The following is a 9,831-nucleotide window of genomic DNA, read 5'->3' on the forward strand; positions in this document are numbered from 1 at the left end:
CCTGTCACCCAACACCTCCTGACAACTAAACCATGGCTCCAAGTGCCACATCCAATCCCCTCTTGAACACCTCCAGGGATGGGGACTCCACCACCTCCCTGGGCAGCACATCCCAATGGCCAATCTCTCTTGCTGGGAAGAGAGAGCCCCTGGCACAGCTTGAGACTGTGTCCTCTTGTTCTGGTGCTGCTTGCCTGGGAGAAGAGACCAACCCCCAGCTGGCTACAACCTCCCTTCAGGGAGTTGGAGAGAGCAAGAAGCAGATCACCTCTCAACACTGCAAACTTACTGAAGCCAGCCCTGCTCACTGGAAGTGTAACAGCTCTGGGTTCCCTGGGGGGCATGTAACCAGCCCTGCTGGATGAGGATGCACCTCTAGTGCCTCTGGGTTCCCTGGGGGGCATGTAGCCAGCCCTGCTAGATGAGGATGCACCTCTAGTGCCTCTGGGTTCCCTGGGGGGCATGTAACCAGCCCTGCTAGATGAGGATGCACCTCTGGTGCCAAAGCCAGCACACAAGCATGGCCTCCCCAGGCTAACTCCAACATTGTTGTGCCACCTACCTGTGTTCATGCTGACACTTACCTGTGTTCATGCTGACACCTTCCTGTGTTCATGCTGACACCTTCCTGTGTTCATGCTGACTCCTACCTGTGTTCATGCTGACTCCTTTGGCTTATGTGGGAGGAAAGTTCCAGGATCTGCTTAGCCTTCTTTGGGACTAAATCCTGGGGGTGAAGAATGCTTCAGGGGGATGAGATGTAGCAGTTCTTCAGGGTGAGCTGTTTAGTCCTGGAGGTTAAGTGGATTAGTTGGGCACTGGTAGGTTTGCTTTACCATGGCACCAACATCACAGAATGGTAGGGTTGGAAGGGAGCTCTGAAAATCGAGTCCAACCCCCCTGCCAGAGCAGGATCAGGCAGGGCAGGTCACACAGGAACACATCCAGGTGGGCCTTGAAAGTTTCCAGAGAGGGAGACTCCACCACCTCTCTGGGCAGCCTGCTCCAGGGCTCTGCCCCCCTCACAGTAAAGAAGTTCCTCCTGATGTTTAGATGGAACTTCCCACGTTCAAGTTCATGCCCTTTGCCTCTTGTGCTGTCACTGGGAGAGCTGAGAAGAGTCTGGCCCCATCCTCCTGACAGCCACTCAGCTGTTTGGAAGCATTACTGTGTGTTTCCCTTCAGCACCAAGGTGATTGCCCTCGAGGGAACATCACCTTGGTGTGCTTCAAAGGTAAGGCACCACTGAGGTCAGGGAGGCTGGTGGGTGGGAGCACTCCTGAGCACTCTGCTGGCTGAACATCAGTGGGGTTCAGGCCTATATTATCTCTCCACTGCTCTCTGGGTGGGGTTAGCTCACCCAGGAATAGGCTGAGCAAGTCTGCTTGTACTGAGGATTTGCTTTGTGTGCAGGATGGTGCAAGGAATCTTCCCCTTGCTCTGCTGAATCTTCTGTCCCAACCTGTGGGCACCACAGTAGCTGGCATGGAGACAGCCAAGTGCCACACTTAAAATGCCAAAGCAGCCCTGGCTGTGCATCTGGATGCCTGACAGAGCTGTGGAGCACAGAAAACAGCCCATGGCTAACATCTCTCCTTTCTCAGTGCCTGAAGGCTCAGAAATCCCACACTGGGCATCCCTCCCATAGCTGCAGGCAGCAGGGGAGAGCCCTTACCCCCTCCTTTTGCACATTGGGTGAGAGCCCAATGTCCTTGTTCCCCCCCCCAGCACTTTGCTCCAGGCTGCTGGTGGTGTGGCACTACCAGCTGGCTGGCATCTTCTGCTGTGGAGCTGAAAGTGTGCCTTGTACTGTGTGGGACTCTGGAAACAACCAAGTGAACCCCAGCCTGAACCTCAGGAGGGTCACCAAGGAGAAGTGTAGAGCCCTGCACCTGGGGAGGAATCACACCAGGCCCTAGTACAGGTGAGGGGTTGGCCTCCTGGAGAGCAGCTCTGCAGAGAAGGACTTTGGAGTCCTGGTTGCTGAGTTGTGGGACAGCAATGTGCCCTGGTGGCCAAGAAGGCCAATGGGATACCTGGGGGCATTAAGAAGAGTGTGACCAGCAGGCTGAGAGAGGTTCTTCTCCCCCTCTACTCAGCCCTGGTTACAACACCTCTGGGATACTGTGTCCTGGGCTCCCCAGTTCACAAGGGACAGGGAACTGCTGGAGGGAGTTCAAGAGAGAGTTATGAGGATAATTAAGGGACTGGAGCATGTGAGGAGGGAAGGTTGAGAGCCCTGAGGCTGTTTAGTCTGGAGAAGAGCAGCCTGAGAGGGAAGCTTATCAATGTCTACAAATACCTGCAGGGTGGCTGTCAGGAGGATGGAGCCAGGCTCTTTTCAGTGAGACACTGATAGGAAAAGGAGCAATGGATGTCAACTCAGGAAGTTCCTTCTCAGCATGAGGGGAAGCTTTGCTGTGAGGGTGCTGGAGCCCAGAGAGCTTGTGGAGTCTCATTCTCTAGACATCTTCAAGACCTGCCTGGATGCCTTCCTGTGTGACCTGCCCTAAGTGCTCCTGTTGTGTGTGTGTGTGGGGGTTGGACTGGATGATCCCTTCCAACCCCTACCATGCTGTGATTCTCTGCTGTTGCTCCAGGTAAAGCCAAGGAAAATGAACAGCAGGGTAGATTTGATCTTAAAGATCTTTTCCAGCTTAAATGATTCTCTGATTCTGTAACTCCAGACCACAGCAGGCAGGGGAAGGAAGTGCAGCTTGGTGAGCCCCAGGCAGAGCTCTCTGCAGCCTGGTGAGCCCCAGGCAAGAGAGCTCTCTGCAGCCTGGTGAGCCCCAGGCAGAGAGCTCTCTGCAGCTTGGTTGAGCCCCAGGCAGAGCTCTCTGCAGCCTGGTGAGCCCCAGGCAGAGAGCTCTCTGCAGCCTGGTGAGCCCCAGGCAGAGCTCTCTGCAGCTTGGTGAGCCCCAGGCAAGAGAGCTCTCTGCAGCCTGGTGAGCCCCAGGCAGAGAGAGAGCTCTCTGCAGCCTGGTGAGCCCCAGGCAGAGAGCTCTCTGCAGCCTGGTGAGCCCCAGGCAGAGCTCTCTGCAGCCTGGTGAGCCCCAGGCAGAGAGCTCTCTGCAGCTTGGTTGAGCCCCAGGCAGAGCTCTCTGCAGCTTGGTGAGCCCCAGGCAGAGCTCTCTGCAGCTTGGTGAGCCCCAGGCAGAGAGCTCTCTGCAGCCTGGTGAGCCCCAGGCAGAGAGCTCTCTGCAGCTTGGTGAGCCCCAGGCAGAGAGCTCTCTGCAGCTTGGTGAGCCCCAGGCAGAGCTCTGTGCTGTCTGCAGGTCTGGGAGTGATTTCTCTCACACAAAACCATCTCCTGGGGTCTTCTCTATGTTCCCTCACAGGCTGCTGAGCTCCTTTGTGCCCTTGCTCAGCTCTATCTTGTGGGATGAATCAAAGCAGCCCACAAGTGCCTGGGCTTACATCCCAAACCCACATGCCTCAGGCCAGACGTGGGCAGGCTGGGCAGACATCCCTGCAGGCTGTCCCTTCCCAGTACATGCTGCAGGTGCACAGCCCCAGGGCTGCATTTCCCAGCTCCTCTTGGGCTATTTTGTTGAGTTTTGTTTTATTTTGTTCAGGAAAGAGAAACTGTGGGCACAGGGAAACATCTGGGAAGGTGGGCAGCCAAGGGGGCCGGTGTCTACCAGCTGCAGGAGCTGGAGCTGCCCAGGCTGTGCCAGGGCCCATCCAGCTCCACACTCAGGCTGTGCCAGGGCTCATCCAGCTCTACACACAGTGTCTGGGCAGCTGTGGCCACGATGGGGCCTGGGAAGGTCTCCTTTTGATCTCCTGAGATCAAAGACAGCTCCAGCTCTGTGGAGGGAGCCCTGCTGGCAGCCAGGGCTGTCCTCAGCCACCAGTGGAGACAGGGCTGGCTGCTGGGGCAAGGAAGGTGGCTGGGAGGGACTCCAGGGCCCTGGGTGGTTCTGCTTTGCTTGGAGATAGAAAAAGTGTGTAGATGCAAAAACGTCTAAGAGAGTTGGGGTTGTGCAGCCTGGAGAAGAGGAGGCTCTGGAGAGACCACCTGGTGGCCTTGCAGGGCTTCAAGGGCTGAGCAGAAAGCTGGGGACAGACTTTTTCCTCAAGGCCTGTTGTGAGAGGCCAAGGGGGGATGGTTTGAAACTGAAAGAGGGAGATTGAGACTGGAGAGAAGGGAGAAATGTTTGACACTGAGGGTGGTGAGAGCCTGGCCCAGGTTGCCCAGGGAGGTGGTGGATAGCCCATCCCTGGGGAGGTTTAGAATAGAATTAACCAGATTGGAAAAGACCTTTGAGATCATCCAGTCCAACCTATCACCCAGCACCATCTGAGCAACTCAACCATGGCACCAAGGGCCTCAGCCAGGCTCTTCCTAAACACTTCCAGGGATGGGGACTCCACCACCTCCCTGGGCAGCACATCCCAATGGCCAATCTCTCTCTCTCTGTAAAACTTCCTCCTAACCTCTAGCCTAAACCTCCCCTGGCACAGCTTGAGACTGTGTCCTCTTGTTCTGGGGCTGCTTGCCTGGGAGAAGAGACCAACCCCCACCTGGCTACAACCTCCCTGCAGGGAGTTGGAGAGAGCAAGAAGGTCTCCCCCGAGCCTCCTCTTCTCCAGGCTAAGCAACCCCAGCTCCCTCAGCCTCTCCTCACAGGGCTGTGCTCCAGACCCCTCCCCAGCTTTCTTGCCCTTCTCTGGACACCTTCAAGTCTCTCAATGTCCTTCCTAACCTGAGGGGCCCAGAACTGGACACAGGACTCAAGGTGTGGCCTAGAGGTGAGGAGAAAGTTCTTCCCAGCAAGAGAGATTGGCCATTGGGATGTGCTGCCCAGGGAGGTGGTGGAGTCCCCATCCCTGGAGGTGCTCAACAGGGGATTGGATGTGGCACTTGGAGCCATGGTTTAGCTGTCAGGAGGTGTTGGGTGATAGGTAATAGGTTGGACTTGATGATCTCTGAGGTCCTTTCCAACCTGGTTGATTCTATGCTCTTTCTTGCCCTGACACTTCCCAGCTGCCCTGGTGGGCTTGGGGTGTGATGAGTTTGCCTGTCCCGAGGTGGTCCCTGAGCCTTGCTGCTGCTGAGGGAGTTGTGGGAGGTGCTGGTGTGGCTGAGCCAGAGCCACCAGCTGAGCTGCAGTGTGGTTGTTTCTAAGTGTGAAAACAGGGGGGAAAAAAAGCCTCTGATTTAATGAGCACTTCAGCTTTTATGGAATGTAAAAGTCTTAAAGTTAATTGAAACAAGCTGGGAACTCAGGCTCTCAGCAGCACACAAGAAGCTGGGGGAAAGGAAAGGGCTTTGGGCTTTTGCCCTGTGCCTTTGCCTTGCAGTTGCATTGCTTCAGCCCAGAGCTGGAGCTGCTGGCTGAGGTGAAGCCTCATCCCAGGTCCCTCAGCCTTGCAAATCACTTCAGCCTTAGGAGAAATGAAAGCAAAACAAAACATCTACAGCTTAAAAAGGCTCCTGTGAGAACCCCCTTGGCTCCTCCTGTGCTTGGGATTGGCTGCAGTCCCCTTGTGGTGCCATGGAAAGCCTCTCTGTGGGTGCTTCTCTGCCTGGGAAGGTCTTCAGATGGTTTGCTCTGATCAGCCCTGGTGGAGTCCATCGTTGTCCATCAGAAGGACACTGAATAGAATAGAATAGAATAGAATAGAATAGAATAGAATAGAATAGAATAGAATAGAATAGAATAGAATAGACCAGACCAGGTTGGAAGAGACCTTCAGGATCACCAAGTCCAACCTATCACCCAACACCACCCAACCAACTAACCCATGGCACCAAGCACCCCATCAAGTCTCCTCCTGAACACTTCCAGTGATGGGGACTCCACCACCTCCCCAAGCAGCACATTCCAGTGGCCAATCTCTCTCTCTGTGTAAAACTTCCTCCTAACCTGCAGCCTAAACCTCCCCTGGCACAGCTTGAGACTGTGTCCTCTTGTTCTGGTGCTGCTTGCCTGGGAGAAGAGACCAACCCCCACCTGGCTCCAACCTCTCTTCAGGTAGTTGGAGAGAGCAAGAAGGTCTCCTCTGAGCCTCCTCTTCTCCAGGCTAAGCAACCCCAGCTCCCTCAGCCTCTCCTCACAGGGCTGTGCTCCAGACCCCTCCCCAGCTTTGTTACCCTTCTCTGGACACCTTCCAGCATCTCAACATCTTTCCTAACCTGAGGAGCCCAGAACTGGACACAGGACTCCAGGTGTGGCCTAAGCAGTGCTGAGCACAGGGCACAAGGACTTCCCTGCTCCTGCTGGCCACACTGTTCCTGATGCAGGCCAGGATGCCCTTGGTCCTCCTGGCTGCCTGGGCACACTGCAGGCTCATGTTCAGCCTACCAACAACCAGCACCCCCAGGTCCCTCTCTGTTTGGCTGCTCTCAGCTACTCTGACCCCAGCCTGTAGCACTGCCTGGGGTTGCTGTGGCCAATGTGCAGCCCCTGGCACTTGGATGTGTTCAATCTCCTGCCCTTGGCCTCTGCCCATCTGTCCGTGGGTGGCTGTCCCACCCACTGCAGGAGGAGAGCCTGGGGGCACTCACTGCTCTCCAGCTTTTCCAAATGATCCAAAATTTCCCATTTTTCTCCCCAGTTTTTCACATTATTGTGTGGCTTTTTTCATGAAGTAAATAGCAGTGTGACCTCCAAACCCCCCTGGGTGCTGCTGGTCCCTGCCCTCTCCCATCCCCACTCCCAGCACCTACCCCACTGCCACCCTGGTGCTGAGCCCAGCTAGTGCCTCACAGCAGGATGTCATAGCATGGCCAGCAGGTTGAGGGAGGTGATTCTCCCCCTCTACTCCACTCTGCTGAGACCACACCTGGAGTACTGCATCCAGTTCTGGAGCCTCTGTGCCAGGAAGGATCTGGAGGTGCTGGAAGGTGCCCAGAGAAGGGCCACAAGGAGGAGCAGAGGGCTGGAGCTGGTCTGCTGTGGAGACAGACTGAGGGAGTTGGGGTTGTGCAGTCTGGAGAGGAGAAGGCTCTGAGAAGACCTCATTGTGGCCTTCCAGGATCTGAAGGGAGCTACAAGAAGGATGGGGAGGGACTTTTGAGGGTGTCAGGGAGTGATAGGACTGGGGGGGATGGATCCAAGCTAGAAGTGGACAGATTGCAGGTAAGAAGTTGTTCCCCATGAGGGTGGTGAGAGCCTGGCACAGGTTGCCCAGGGAGGTGGTGGAAGCCTCCTGCCTGGAGGTGTTTGCAGCCAGGCTGGATGTGGCTGTGAGCAACCTGCTGTGGTGTGAGGTGTCCCTCACACCACATGCCATGTGGCCATGGCAGGGGGGTTGGAACTGGCTGAGCCTTGAGGTCCCTTCCAGCCCTGACAATTCTGTGATTCTATGATTGTGACCTTCCTGGTAGCCCAATGGCTGTGCTAAGGTCAGCATGTGGCAGGGGGGGATGCTGCCAAACCCATTTTGCATTATTATTTGCCTTCTAAAAACACTTCTAATGATGTGGGGATGGAGCTCAGCTGGAGGAGATAGCAGCAGCAGGGTTCAGGGGGGTCAGGGTTAAGGGGTTCGGGTTTTAGGGGGGTTGGGTTTTAGGAGGATCACTGGGGCCAGCACTCCTGAATGGCTCTGAAAAAGAAGAGATGAGCTAAAAGATCCCCATTTGCTTCAGAGGGAGGGCTTGGGCTCCTTCACCTTGGTCTATTTATAAACTGTTTAGAGGGGCCTGGATAACCCAAGCAGGATGCGGCGGCCGCTCGGGACACGTTCCCCGGCCCGCGGATAAACTGTTTGGGTTATTTAGGATGTGTTAAAGCAGGGCTGCCCTGCACAGCCTGGAAAGTTTTGCTAAGAGTGAGACTGGGAAGAGCACAGGACCTGGCTCCACAGCCCCAGGGCCTCATCCTGCCCTGGGAAGCACTGCTGGGTTGCACCCAGCTGGCTGCAGCTCCTGCGATGTGCTGGGGTTAGGGTGCGGGAGAGCTGCTGAGGGACCCCACGGGAGTGAGCAGCTGGAGCAGCAGCTGCAGGTCCTGGCAGAGCAACTCGAGGTGGGTGATAGACCAAGGGCAGGGTCCTGCAGCTGGGTGGAGGCAATCCCAGGCAGTGCTGGGCAGGGACTGGCTGGAAAGCAACCCTGAGGAGAGAGAATTGGGGGTGCTGGGGGAGGAGAAGCTCACCAGGAGCTCTCAGTGTGCACTTGCAGCCCAGAAAGCCAACCAGAGCCTGGGCTGCAGCAGGAGAAGTGTGGCCAGCAGGGCAAGGGAGGTGATTCTCCCCCTCTGCTCAGCTCTGGGGAGACCCCACCTGGAGTACTGCCTCCAGTTCTGGAGCCCCTATGACAAGAGGGATATGGAGGTGCTGGAAGGTGCCCAGAGAAGGGCCAGGAGGATGAGCAGAGGGCTGGAGCTGCTCTGCTGTGAGGACAGACTGAAGGAGTTGGGGCTGTTCAGTCTGGAGAAGAGAAGGCTCCCAGGTGACCTCATTGTGGCCTTCCAGGATCTGAAGGGGGCTCCAGGAAGGCTGGGGAGGGACTGCTCAGGATCTCAGGTAGTGACAGGACTAGGGGGAATGGAATGAAGCTGGAGGTGGGGAGATTGAGGCTGGAGGGGAGGAGGAAGTTCTTCCCCATGAGAGTGGTGAAGCCCTGGAAGGGGTTGTGCAGGGAGGTGGTTGGGGCCCTGTCCCTGGAGGTGTTTAAGGCCAGGCTGGATGAGGCTCTGGGCAGCCTGATCTAGTGTGGGGTGTCCCTGCCCATGGCAGGGGGGTTGGAACTAGGTGATCCTTGTGGTCCCTTCCAACCCGACTGATACTATACTATACTATACTATGGTACCCAAAGCAGTGGGCACTGCTGAGTGACTGGTACTGAAACATTGGCTCACAGGTTACCCAGGAGATCTCTTGCTCCTGTCCCCAGGGTGCCTGTGGTGGGGCTGAGCCTCGGGCCAGGCTGTGTTTGTGCAAGATTTGCATCCCTGGCTGTGCAGGAAGGGCCCTGGCAGCAGTGCCAGCTCCTCACCCATCCCGGCCCCGCAGCCATTTCCTCACCGCCTGGGGCCCAGCGGGGGCAGACCTGGCCCCAGAACCAGCAGGGAGAGGGTGAGTGAGTGGGGGGCACTGGGGTTGGGGGGAGAGAGGGCTGGCCCCACTGCACACCCCCCTTCCCCTGCAGTAGACCAGGAGCACCCTGCATGTGTGCAGCCCCCACCCCACTGCCGGTGTACAGCCCCCAGAGCACAGCCCCAGCTGCACTGCCCTGCCTTGCCCTGCTGCTCACATGAGCCCCACAACCCAGCTGCCTCCCCCCCAGCTCCCCCACTGCACTGCCCCATGCCCTTTTGTGCTCCCCCCACTGCACAGCCCCCTGCCCCCCCCATTCACAGCCCTTCCCATTGCACAGCCCCTGCCCCCCCAATGTCCCCTTCTCTGTATGCAGCCCTCCCCATTGCACTGCTCTCCATGCAGCACCCTGCCCCCCCCCCATCACTCTCATGGGCACCTAGGGCTGTGCTTGGCCCCTAGACTGGGCATGGCCTGGTGGTGGCCACGCTGCCCTGGTCAGCTGCCCATCCCCACATGCTGCTGAGCTCTAGCTCCAAGATGCCACAGAGGTTGGTCCTCCATGCCCACCATAACCAGGAGCTCACCACCCTCTGCTCTGACCAGGGCCCCCAGCATCTCCCTCTGTGGTTTGGAACCCACAGTCCCCAGGCAGGGCAAGCAGCCCTCCTGGGCACAATTGGAGCCTTGCCTTCACTCTGCCTTGGTTTCCTCATGGGTGTTAGAGGCTTCATTCTCCCTCACTGCCCTTGGAGCCCTGGGGGTGGCTCAGGCTCCTTCCTGGCTGCTCTGGCGAGTGGCCACGCTGGGGCTGCTGTGGCTGGGGCTGCTGTGGCT

This window comes from Melanerpes formicivorus, unplaced genomic scaffold (genome assembly GCF_026170545.1).
Source record: "Melanerpes formicivorus ecotype bairdi unplaced genomic scaffold, bMelFor1.0.p_v2 SCAF_77, whole genome shotgun sequence".
Taxonomy (NCBI): domain Eukaryota; kingdom Metazoa; phylum Chordata; class Aves; order Piciformes; family Picidae; genus Melanerpes; species Melanerpes formicivorus.